Raw genomic sequence first — 13,291 nt, 5'->3', positions numbered from 1 at the left:
ACAGAAGGGGTAATATGAATGGCATAGCAATGTGAAAAGGATTTTACCATATGGATGTGAATTAATCAAGGCTCTGCAAGGTGTGAGATGCTACACTTTTAAAAGCCTGAATGTCTAGCTGGCTTCAGCCCTTTGGCTGTACCTTTTAATTGAGGAGTTCATTCCCCTGGACACAATGGGGTGGTCAACTAGTGTCTCTATAAATACGCCGTAATCCACAGGGTATATCTCTAATGAGACTGAAGTGGGCAGTGTACTTGCTTGGGGTCAGAATCTAATTTCTAAGGGAGTCACCATCTTTCCTACCAGAGACCCCCAGGGCAGAAGTGTTACTTTGAAGAGCTGAGTAATTTATTAAGATTTCTGTGATTTTATCCTTTATTTTTTTTATCTGTTGTTGCTGTAAATAATTTGTTTATCATCTATATTTTTGTTTGCACGGACGATTTTTTGCTCATAATAAATATTCCTTCATTAAGTTCTGCCTCTGTCTGGTAAAAGATCACGTTACCTGAAGAGACTAATTAGTATATTGAAATTACATAGATATTGTGGTAAGTGGTATTTGGTGGGTTTTTATTATGGATTTACCTGGGGGACCAAGGCAAACCATTTCTAAATTGTCTTGGTGGTGGCAGCGTTAAAATAGTATCAGTTATATTATTATGGTTAAGTATGGGTGGTGTGAGCGTAAAGGTGGCATTGTGGTTGATGGAAGATACATCAGGCCTGATTTGCTAAACTGCGACCTGAGAATTTTCAGTTAAATGCCCCAGGGAGATGTTAGCGTTTGCAATCTACATTGCTGAGGTTCTGCAAAACATGGTATGGATCCCTGGGGCAGAGTATTTGTAGAGTAGGATGGGCCAATGCTCCAACAGCACTAGTTGCTGTGTAACAAACCACAATTTAGATTTGACTTAAGAGTTAACTAATTGACACTCACCTGTAGCTAGTCAATTAGTAGACAGGCCTTTAAAATGAAGAGGGCAGCCTGCTGCAGGGGAGGGAGAAAAAGACAGCTAGGAGAGTGAATGACAACTGTGTTCATTGCAAAGACATTTCTTTTGTTTGGAAATTGGTAAGTGGGAAAGCCACCCAATTGCAGAGAGCAATTTCCTGTCTAGTAAGAGCTCAAGTAAGAGCAAGGGATTTTGTTTGTTTTTTATTTAAAGCACCTGTTTTCTTACTGAATAAAGAAAAAGGAAAATCGAGCTGACTGTGTCCTGGACTTTATATACCCTGGAAGGCGGTGGTTACTGCAAGATCTGTGACAGCCCTACCTGTAAAAGAGGTGGTTTGTTACAGTGGTGTTAAGGGGGATTTGGTCATTATTTCTGGTCTAGTGCCGACAAATAGTGAGCTTTAACCCTTTCACCACCACAACTATGTCACGCACACTCTTGAAGTAGGGTGCGTTCGTGACAGCTTGTACCTTGACTATTCAGACTTCTATTTTCCTTGACCTTTGGCTTGTCTTACCATTCACCTGTATTCTAATTCCCAATTCTTTATTTGGTTACTTAAGTTCTGTGTTGGGTATTAAACTGTCCTGGCAATGAAACAGTGAAGAGGGTTATCTGTATAATAACACAGTTGAAGTATCTAGGAATAATGACATGGTGAAGAGAGGTATCTAGACAATAACAGTAGAATTAAGTATTTATGGATAATGCCATAGTGGGGAAAGGTATATTTTAGAAAATCACACAGTGGGCAGAAGTATCTATGACTAATGACAGGGTGGAGAGAGGTACCTGTGGCATAATGGCACTGCATAGTAATAGTTGGTAGAGGTGTATATGAGGTATGACAGCTATCTCATAACAATAACACTGTGGGCAGATGTATCTTTGGGTAATGATACAATGGGAAAAATTATCGGAGCTAATGACGTTGTAAGTATGTATGGGATAATAAACGTGCTGGAGTCTTGAGGATAATGACACTGTGGAGAAAGGTATGATGGGATAATGACACTGTGGAGAAAGGTATGATGGGATAATGGACAGGGTGGAGAAAGGTATGATGGGATAATGGACAGGGTGGAGAAAGGTATGATGGGATAATGGACAGGGTGGAGAAAGGTATGATGGGATAATGGACAGGGTGGAGAAAGGTATGATGGGATAATGGACAGGGTGGAGAAAGGTATGATGGGATAATGGACAGGGTGGAGAAAGGTATGATGGGATAATGGACAGGGTGGAGAAAGGTATGATGGGATAATGGACAGGGTGGAGTCTGTAAGATAATGACAGTGGAGAAAGGTATGATGGGATAATGGACAGGGTGGAGAAAGGTATGATGGGATAATGGACAGGGTGGAGAGAGGTATGATGGGATAATGGACAGGGTGGAGAGAGGTATGATGGGATAATGGACAGGGTGGAGAGAGGTATGATGGGATAATGGACAGGGTGGAGAGAGGTATGATGGGATAATGGACAGGGTGGAGAAAGTTATGATGGGATAATGGACAGGGTGGAGTCTGTAAGATAATGACAGTGGAGAAAGGTATGATGGGATAATGGACAGGGTGGAGAAAGGTATGATGGGATAATGGACAGGATGGAGAGAGGTATTATGGGATAATGGACAGGGTGGAGAAAGGTATGATGGGAAAATGGGCAGGGTGGAGAAAGGTATAATGGGAAAATGGGCAGGGTGGAGAAAGGTATAATGGACAGGGTGGAGAAAGGTATAATGGGATAATGGACAGGGTGGAGAAAGGTATAATGGGATAATGGACAGGGTGGAGAAAGGTATAATGGGATAATGGACAGGGTGGAGAAAGGTATAATGGGATAATGGACAGGGTGGAGAAAGGTATAATGGGATAATGGACAGGGTGGAGAAAGGTATGTATGGGATAATGGACAGGGTGGAGAAAGGTATGTATGGGATAATGGACAGGGTGGAGAAAGGTATGTATGGGATAATGGACAGGGTGGAGAAAGGTATGTATGGGATAATGGACAGAGTTGAGTCTGTAAGATAATGATAGTGGAGAAAGGTATGATGGGATAATGGACAAATAACAGAAAAACTGATTAAAACAAATTGAAATAGACTTCATCTTATATTTATAATGTGTAATCATTTGTGGGCATTGTATCGTAATTTAATATTGAAAACAAGGGCTGGATAGTATAATATAATCATTTGAAAAAAAATCATGTGACTTCCGTGATTGCCGATATGTATTTTGGGAAATATAGTCGGCGGTGCGCATGTAGTGTCTGCCGACGTCCAAAGTACGGCTGGGAGACGCGTGTAAGCGTCATGTGTAGTGACTGCTACTGGGGATGTAGTTTTAAACGTTGGCGCGCACAAAACTGCAGCCGACGTCTAAATTACTAAACCAACCGATGTCTAAATTACTCAACCATGTTCTAATATGTACTTATGGTAGATTCTACCGATCACTATACACACTTTTATACTCAGTGTTTTTTTTCTTTTGTAGGGTTTGTAGTGGCAGCTTGATTTGTCTATCGCAGTGTTTACGCAAACTTTTTTTAAAGAAACGTTTTGGTATGTAGTTGTCCATCTTTAATAAAAATGTTTAGATCTAAAAAATGCCTCCAGGCATGGTTGTTGAAAATAGCTTGGGACTCCCAGTCGGCCAGGAATAAATTTGCATAACTGGGAGCAAACCTAGTCCCCATAGCATTCCCTCTTTTTTGGAGGTAAAAAGAATTAAGAAACCAAAAGTAATTGTTTAAAATAATATTTATGCCTTCTAATATAAAAACAATTTGTATATCGGCAATTTTTCCTTCTTTGGTTAAAATATCTTTGATGGCTTGGCATCCTATGTTGTGAGGTATAATAGTATAAAGTGACTGAACGTCACAGGAAACTAATATAAAATTGGGTTTCCATTTAAAATTATTTAAAAATGTTAATAGTGACATGGAATCTTGAAGAAAAGACTTCATTAGTTTCACAGAGGGTTGGAGGAGGGTGTCTATGTATTGTGAAAGGTAACAGAGGAGGGAGCCTATGCCTGACACAATTTGTCTTCCTGGGGGTTTCTGTTCATTTTTGTGTATCTTAGGAAGTAAGGGTATTACAGGAAACTTTCTGTTTAAAAAAAAAAATGTAAATTCATGTTTGTTTAAAATTTCTAGCTCTAAACCTTTATTTAAAAATTGGGTTAAAATAGCTTGTGTCTTTATTATTGGGTCTGATAAAAGTTTTTCGGATACATTGGTGTCGTTTAATTGTCTATGTGCCTCTTCTATATACATTGTGCTGGATTGAATTATATGGTAATCATTTGAAGGTAGAGGGGAAGGTAAAATTGGAGTATCTTCATTTTTCTCCATAAAAAATCTAGTGTAGCTTTACGGACAAATTTGACATCTAGAAAAGCTTCAAAGGGTTTAAAAGAATTAGTTGGGACAGATTTAAGACCTTTATTTAAAGCGGCACTGTCATGGCCGAATCCTGTTTTTTTTTTTTTTAACCTCCCTCCCGACTCCACTACATCTAACTGTCCCCCTAGTCACCCCCAAATGCCCCTAAGCTCCCCATATTACCTATTTTTAAACTTTATTTTGTGTCCGGACCTATGTTTAGGGCGCTGCCATCTTTGTGTGGGTAGATGAATCCACGTCATCTGCCCAAACTAGATAGCACCGTGAAATTCCTGCACATGCCCAGTTAAACACTTGGGCATGCAAACGGGAATTTCATCTATTCATTAATTTGGCAGAAAGACGAATGAATGAAAAGAAATGTCAGACGAACAAACTCACACTGAACATCAGTGTTTGTTTTTTCGTTCAGTTTATTACCGGCTCGCAGCTCCATCCTTGTAAAATGTAAAGATAGAAGCGGCCGGAAGCAGTGCTCTCCGCCACTTCCTAAGCCCCCCCATGTCCTCCCTCACTCTATGGCGGTCAATATGACCCCCATAATAGCATAAGGGAGATTAAAATCTCCTGAATACCGCTACTCGCTATACCGCCAGTGGCTGCTCACTGTTTAAAAAAACAAAAAACACCCTATTACCCCCCCCCCGAACCCACCCCTGAGCGGTGGGTGGGGGCCCTAAAGGATAATAAGGGGGGCCTATTGTCCTCCCCCCGCACCCACCCCTGAGCAGTGGGTGGGGGTCTTAAATAACAAAGAGGGGGGAACCTATTGTCCTCCCCTGGCCCCCACCCTTGAGCGGCGGGTGGGGGCCATAAATGATAATGGGGGGACCTACTGTCCTCCTCCCCCCCCTGGCCCCCACCCCTGAGTGGCGGGTGGGGGCCATAAAAGACATCCAATCAGAGTGCTCTGTGTCATTTTACACAGCGTGGGAAAGTTCCAAAGAACTTTCCCACGCTGTGTAAAATGACTAGCACTCTGATTGGTTGAACCAGTCAGAGTGTTCTGAGTCAAATTGCAGGGCGTGGGAAGGCTTTATAAGCCTTTCCCCGCCCTGCGGAGCTCAGTCTGCGCCGTGCCCTCGCCGGGTAAAGATGGACATTGTCTGATTTTGTTTTTACGCTCTGTTTTTTCGACGATTATTATGGTTTTTATTTGGCCTTTTTTGGGGCTGAAAAATTAAGATTTTAGAAAAAGGAAGACATCAAATGGTAAGTTTTATTTTTTTTACAGTTGGTTCTATTATTTCCCCTTCACTATTTTTAGTAGGTAGGGGATTATTTTTTATTTGGGTGGGGTGGGGGTGACTAGGGACTTGGGGACCTTGGAAGGAGGGGGCATTTTCATTTAGGGCCCCCACCTGCCACTCAGGGATGGTGGCCGGGGGAGGGGAGGAGGGGGGTACTAGGGTGCTCATGGTTTAAGAGACAGAATTAAAACAGTGTTGACAGAATTTACTAATACTAAGTAATCTTTACTTAGTATTAGTAAATTTGACTGAAAGACCAATTTAGGTCTTTCAGCCTTTTGGTAGATGGCTCCCTGATACCGTGGGAATTGGGGAGTTATCTACTAAGCGGCTGCAAGATGCAGCCGCGGCACGAATAGGATCGGAGTTTCATTCATTAGAATGAAATTCCGATCCGAACAAAGTGCCGAATTGCGTTCTAACACGAATGGACAAACTGTTCTCATTCTTTTAGGACACAATTCGGCAGTTTCGCCGGCGTTCTGCCTAAATGACAGGACATTCGGGAAAAATGAAAGGAATTATCGCGGGAACACTGAGGAAAGGTAAGAACTATGGGAAAATTTCTCTGACCACCAGAAATGAAGCACACTTTGCTCCTTCGCTGGTCATAGATGGTCAGGTGTAGGAAACCTCCATAAGAGAAATAGTCCCTACTTAATTTTATGTTTTAAAGAAAGAAGAAATGAAGAACGGGTCCTGACAGAGGGAGAGAAGATGAATCGATTAAAGAAAGGTAAGTTCGGCATGAAAGCGCTGCTTTAAAACTGATATTTGTGAGAGGTTAAAAATGCCACTTCTTTGATTGTCTTGGGCAATTATTGTCTTTCTAGCCTCTCTTTTGCTCACATCTACCACTTCTTCCTCTTAACGTAAAATGATTTTTTTGATTGTGATGGGTGTGGTGTTTGGACTAGTGCATTGGGATGAGTTCGGATTTCTAAAAATGATCTTCATTTTTGAATTCTGAATCTAGTGATAGTAATTGGTATCTATTTTGGTGATTTTGAATAATTGAAATATTCTTTGTGGTCATTAATGTATCATGATCTTTGGGGTTTGGGTGATAAATACTTTGTGTTGGGTCCTGATATGTTGATGTATTTAGGTGGCTCTGGGGTTTTGTGGTAAGTTCGATGTGAGTTATTGTATGGAGGTGGGCGATATTGGTTGGTGAAGTTGTGAGATGTTTGTAGGGGGACGTGATGGGGATTGATTTTGTTCTCTATATGCTGGTAGATAGTAGCAGACTGAGCTGAATGACAGTGATAATAGAAGCGATCCGTAACAGTTTATCACTAGAATGCAACATGGTATGATAACATCATGTTTGCTATTCTGTGCCAGGGGGAACCCTCGGCAATTTGGGAGTGCAGTCAATGTACAGCGGCTACTAAAGCAGTGAGGGGTGAAGTCCTGGAAGGGACTGTTAGTGTAGAGTAAACAACAATAGTAATGGTGTAACTATCAGCTTGCTGGGATGGCACCAAAGTCTAACTGTCACTGAATAGCACTGCTGATAATAATCACCATTCCAAAATACAGTGTAAAGAAAAGGTAATTCTGCTGCAAGGATGTGCTGGTCTGTGCCTTCTGGGGAACCTGTAAGCGAGAGAGTGAATCTGGCTATCTCTGAAAGTAATAGCACTGCAAGGATGTGCTGGTCTGTGCCTTCAGGGGAACCTGTAAGCGAGAGAGTGAATCTGGCTATCTCTGAAAGTAATAGCACTGCAAGGATGTGCTGGTCTGTGCCTTCAGGGGAACCTGTAAGCGAGAGAGTGAATCTGGCTATCTCTGAAAGTAATAGCACTGCAAGGATGTGCTGGTCTGTGCCTTCAGGGGAACCTGTAAGCGAGAGAGTGAATCTGGCTATCTCTGAAAGTAATAGCACTGCAAGGATGTGCTGGTCTGTGCCTTCAGGGGAACCTGTAAGCGAGAGAGTGAATCTGGCTATCTCTGAAAGTAATAGCACTGCAAGGATGTGCTGGTCTGTGCCTTCAGGGGAACCTGTAAGCGAGAGTGAATCTGGCTATCTCTGAAAGTAATAGCACTGCAAGGATTTGCTGGTCTGTGCCTTCAGGGGAACCTGTAAGTAAGAGAGTGAATCTGGCTATCTCTGAAAGTAATAGCACTGCAAGGATTTGCTGGTCTGTGCCTTCAGGGGAACCTGTAAGTAAGAGAGTGAATCTGGCTATCTCTGAAAGTAATAGCACTGCAAGGATTTGCTGGTCTGTGCCTTCAGGGGAACCTGTAAGTAAGAGAGAGAGTCTAACTATCTCTGTGAAGCAGAACGCCAGACGGTCTGTTCACCCAAGTCAGACCGCTGCTGTAGAATTCAGTGCAGTGAAGTCGGTTAGAATACACGTGCTGCTTGCACGCCAGTGATCACGAACTGTCAGTCAAGGGTCTGCAGTCTAACTACAGGTGAATGGTGAAGCCCCAATGGGCAGGGTAGAGCAGGTTATGATGGCATAATGGACAATGTAGTGTCTATGGGATAATGACACTGTGGAGAAGTACCTGGATAATAGCATAGTGAGGAGAAGTATTGTGAATAATGTTTCGATAGGTAGAATTGTTTGTGAATAATAGAAGGGAGAGGTATCACAGTCCATGTAGAGGCAGAGTTTATATAAAATTTTTATTTATATGGTGCCAACGTCTTTTGCACTGGTGAACAAAGTGATCAAGCATTTGTAAGAAAATGCGTTTGTAAAGTAGGAACAACTAATGCTCTGCTTAAACCAGCATTTCATCCAAAGGACGTGGGTTTTATACAAAAGGTGAAGAGCACTGTATGCAGCAGAATAAAAGGGACATGATCTAAGGGTATTTATAAATATGACAATGGAAAACACAGAAAGTAGGAAAGGGAGATACCACCAGCAGTGCTGTATCTTGCCGTGGGCAGCACTATCTACGCCCCAGGTGTTTACTGCTGTTATGAGTGGCCCTAGAGCTGGCCAGCTGGTTACCTGATAGACAAACCAAAGGCTGGTGAGTGCATCAGAGGCGGCGAGAGAGCTGTGATCTTCCGAACTCTGCTCCCTCACGCCTCGTAGTCCATCTAGTGATGCCGTGTTGACATCATATTTCGGCTCCCTGCATCAGTAGACGGCCCTGCCCGCCTCACAGCAGCCCAAATGGATTCCAGGGACAGATCCACTCCAGCACTCCATAACGTAGGGAGGCTGGGTGGACAAATTAAAATAATAATGAGTGTGTGTGAAAATGTGTCTGTGAATGTGTGTCTGTCAGTGAATGTGTGTGTGTCTGTCAGTGAATGTGTGTGTGTCTGTCAGTGAATGTGTGTGTGTCTGTCAGTGAATGTGTGTGTGTCTGTCAGTGAATGTGTGTGTGTCTGTCAGTGAATGTGTGTGTGTCTGTCAGTGAATGTGTGTGTGTCTGTCAGTGAATGTGTGTGTGTCTGTCAGTGAATGTGTGTGTGTCTGTCAGTGAATGTGTTTGTCAGTTAATGTGTCTGTCAGTGCATGTGAGTGAATGTGTGTCTGTCAGTGAGTGTTTGCAAAAAAGCAAGATTAAAATGCACACACTAAAAAAGGAGGCAATACTTTCTGCAGAGGTGTGGCCGAGGTGTGGCCTTGACAGGAAGGGGTAGGGCACATCTAGATTGGGTGGCTGCCCAAGTTTAGTCATGCCTACGGCAGCACAAAACCAAAATACACAACTGGATACCGCAATGGTTAGTTGGTAGGCTTCCCTAGTGTAATAGACTTTTTGGAGTGAGACACAGGTCTGTCAATGAAATAAACAGCCAACACAGAACAATAAAAATACATGAACAGAGGCCTGAACAGCTGATCGGGTCTCTCCATATTAAAAAACAAAAATAAATGTGCAGTCCAGTCCGGGAAAAAAAATCCACCCTTAAGCCCATGCATAATAATATTATCCCTCTTCAATGCTAAAAAATATAAAAAAACAGACACATTGTGTCTGTGTCATAGGTACTTATTGTAAGGACTAGTTGAGGAGTGAGGTGTGTGAGGAGCAGGAGGTGTGGAAGATAAGCTTCGTAGCAGCAGGGACTGAAGGGGGTAAATTAACATGAGTGAGACTAAACTTGCAGTGGTTAAGACAGGATGTAATGAACAGCTGTATTATGGGAGTCAGCAGTAATGCACGTTACATCTAGGGCCAATCACCAATCTCCGCAAAAATGCATGTTACATTCTGGACTACTCACCCGTTCCGATCCAACTTCCCTAACATACACCATGGACATTAATCTACCAGTGACCTACCTCCAACATACATCATGGACATTAATCTACCAGTAACCAACCCCCAACATACATCATGGACATTAATCTACCAGTGACCAACCCCCAACATACATCATGGACATTAATCTACCAGTGACCTACCTCCAACATACATCATGGACATTAATCTACCAGTAACCAACCCCCAACATACATCATGGACATTAATCTACCAGTGACCAACCCCCAACATACATCATGGACATTAATCTACCAGTAACCAACCCCCAACAAACACTGTGGGCATTAATCTACCAGTAGCCAACCCCCAACATACACCGTGGACATTAATCTACCAGTAGCCAACCCCCAACATACACCTTGGGCATTAATCTACCAGTAGCCAACCCCCAACATACACCTTGGGCATTAATCTACCAGTAACCAACCCCCAACATACACCATGGACATTAATCTACCAGTGACCTACCTCCAACATACATCATGGACATTAATTTACCAGTAGCCAACCCCCAACATACACCTTGGGCATTAATCTACCAGTAACCAACCCCCAACATACATCATGGGCATTAATCTACCAGTAACCAACCCCCAACATACATCATGGGCATTAATCTACCAGTAACCAACCCCCAACATACATCATGGACATTAATCTACCAGTGACCTACCTCCAACATACATCATGGACATTAATCTACCAGTAGCCAACCCCCAACATACACCGTGGACTTTAATGCAACCAGTAGCCAACCCTCAACATACACCGTGGGCATTAATCTACCAGTGACCTACCTCCAACATACACCTTGGGCATTAATCTACCAGTAACCAACCCCCAACATACACCGTGGACTTTAATGCAACCAGTAGCCAACCCTCAACATACACCTTGGGCATTAATCTACCAGTAACCAACCTCCAACATACACCATGGGCATTAATCTACCAGCAACCAACCCCCAACATACACCGTGGACTTTAATGCAACCAGTAGCCAACCCTCAACATACACCTTGGGCATTAATCTACCAGTAACCAACCCCCAACATACACCTTGGGCATTAATCTACCAGTAACCAACCCCCAACATACACCTTGGGCATTAATCTACCAGTGACCTACCTCCAACATACACCATGGAATTCATTGCAACCAGTAGCCAACCCTTAACATACACAATGAACATTAATCTACCAGTAACCAACCCCCATCATACACCATGGACATGAATGTGCCAGTAACCAACCCTCAACATATACCTTGTACATTAATCTACTAGTTACCATCCCCAAACATACACTATGGAGATTAGTATTGGTTACTGGTAGATTAATGTCTAAGATGAATGTTAGGGATTGGTTACAGTAATGTCCATGGTTTATGTTGTGGGCTGGTTACTGTTACATTAATGCCCATGGTGTATGTTGGGTGGTTGGTTACTGGTAGATTAATGCTCAAGGTATATGTTGTGGGTTGGTTACTGTGACATTAATGTCCATGGTGTATGTTGGAGGTTTGTTACTGTTACATTAATGTGTATGTTGGGAATGGTTACTGTTACATTGATGTCCATGTTGCATATTGGGAATTGATTACTTTGATTACTGGTAGATTAATGTCCATGGTGCATGTTGAGGATTGGTTACAGATTACATTAATATCCATGGTGTATGTTCGGGCTGGTTACTGGTATATTAATGTCCATGGTGTGTGTTGGGGACTGGTTACTGGTAGATTAATTCTCAAGGTATATGTTGTGGGTTGGTTACTGTTACATTAATGTCCAAGGTGTATGTTGGGGGTTGGTTACTGTTAGATTAATGTCCATGGCGTATATTGGGAATTGATTACTGGTACATCAATGTCCATGGTGTATGTTGGGGTATTGGTTACAGATTACATTAATATCCATGGTGTATGTTGGGGGATGGTTACTGGTAGATTAACTACCATGGTGTGTTGGCAGTTCCTTACCGGTAGATTAATGTCCATTGTGTATGTTGGGGGTCGGTTACTGTGACTGACTGCCTGGCACCCGACCGGTTGCCTCCGTCAGTCGATGCTCCAGGTGCTTACCGAGGACTCCAAGCACTCCACCAGACACCAGAAGCACTGTAGTCCCCACGTCCAGCGTTACAGCTTGGCTGGGAACTCGCCGTCCTCCACCCACCCTGGACCCAAGACCAGGATCCAGCTTCCAATGGGTGAACCTCTCCTACTCCAGAGAGCGTAGCAGGCACAGCTCTTATAAGAGCTAGTGATTATAATCCCAGGGGAGTATAGTGATATAGAAATCCCCAGTCGTTTCCCCCACACATTAGATGAGACTCTATGTTGAGGGTAAGCAGGAACTCTATTTTAATGGTGCCACACTGGCCTTTTGTGACAATCCCCATGCAAAGGGTACGCCCACATGGACCTTGTTGGGGACAGGGCACAAACTTACAAACCAATAAGAACAGTGATTAACTGCATGACACTCCCATAACAAACATACAATCCCTTCTTTCTGCCTGGGAGAAAATTGAGGCACATACTGTATTAACTCCATTATCTCCAGGCAGAAAAAAACACATTTTTATAAAATCCCAAAAGTACCCCCCAAAACACATAAACTTCGCATAAAAGTTACATTCCCTGATAGCCCTGATCTGGGTGACCAACATAGCCAAAAATCACCCAGATCCGTTCAGGGGTTCAGAAATTGTATGGAAGCCATAGTCATAGGGTAGGAGGCTGGCAAACAGGCCCCTCCATGAACCAGTGGCGAGGTTACGTTTGCCACAGTTACTGGTTGATTTATGTCCATGGTGTATGGAATTTACAATCTAGATGGACAGGAAGGATGAGAAGCAGGAGGGAGGGATTGCTAGTTTGAGAATAGTGCTTGTACAGAGGGCGATGAAGGCAGTGTTTGGGGAAGTGGAATGTGTTTGTTATGAAGTTGAGTGGTCGGCTTCCCTGAACAGGAATTTCTTTGTTGCGGGCCTAAAGGACGACTCTACAAGGCAATTAAGAGAGCAGGAGATAAGATATTATAAATTAAACTGAATTTGCAATAAAGGAAGTTTAAACCTCAAATCTCTCTTTACAGGAAATGTTTAGGAAGGCTGTGTTTGTCACATGCAGGAAGGTGTGACTAGGGCTGTGTAAACAAAGGGATTTAACTCCTAAATGGCAGAAAATTAAGCAGCGAGACTAGAAGGGCATGATCTATACATCAAACTGCTTCATTAAGCTAAAAACTTTTGATGTCTATAGTGTTCCTTTAACGTGAAAGTGACATGATTTTGTGATTAGATTTTATGTAAGGGGTAATTGAAAAGTCAGAGTCGTAGAGCACACCAAGGTAATGTGTAGAGGTTATGATCGCTCCATTGATCTGAAGGGAAAGATAGATAAA

The 13,291-nt window shown here is 42.7% G+C and overlaps 1 protein-coding gene across 1 annotated transcript in view; it reads left to right on the top strand.

Moving 5' to 3' along the window:
* SMARCD3 (SWI/SNF related, matrix associated, actin dependent regulator of chromatin, subfamily d, member 3) overlaps positions 1-13,291 on the top strand; it is a 205,263-nt gene that overhangs the window by 60,577 nt on the left and 131,395 nt on the right. The window lies entirely within an intron of this gene.

This window comes from Pelobates fuscus, chromosome 4 (genome assembly GCF_036172605.1).
Source record: "Pelobates fuscus isolate aPelFus1 chromosome 4, aPelFus1.pri, whole genome shotgun sequence".
In the NCBI taxonomy this organism is placed as follows: domain Eukaryota; kingdom Metazoa; phylum Chordata; class Amphibia; order Anura; family Pelobatidae; genus Pelobates; species Pelobates fuscus.
Note: the sequence above shows the minus strand (reverse complement) of the source record. Positions and strands in the feature narration are given on the sequence as shown.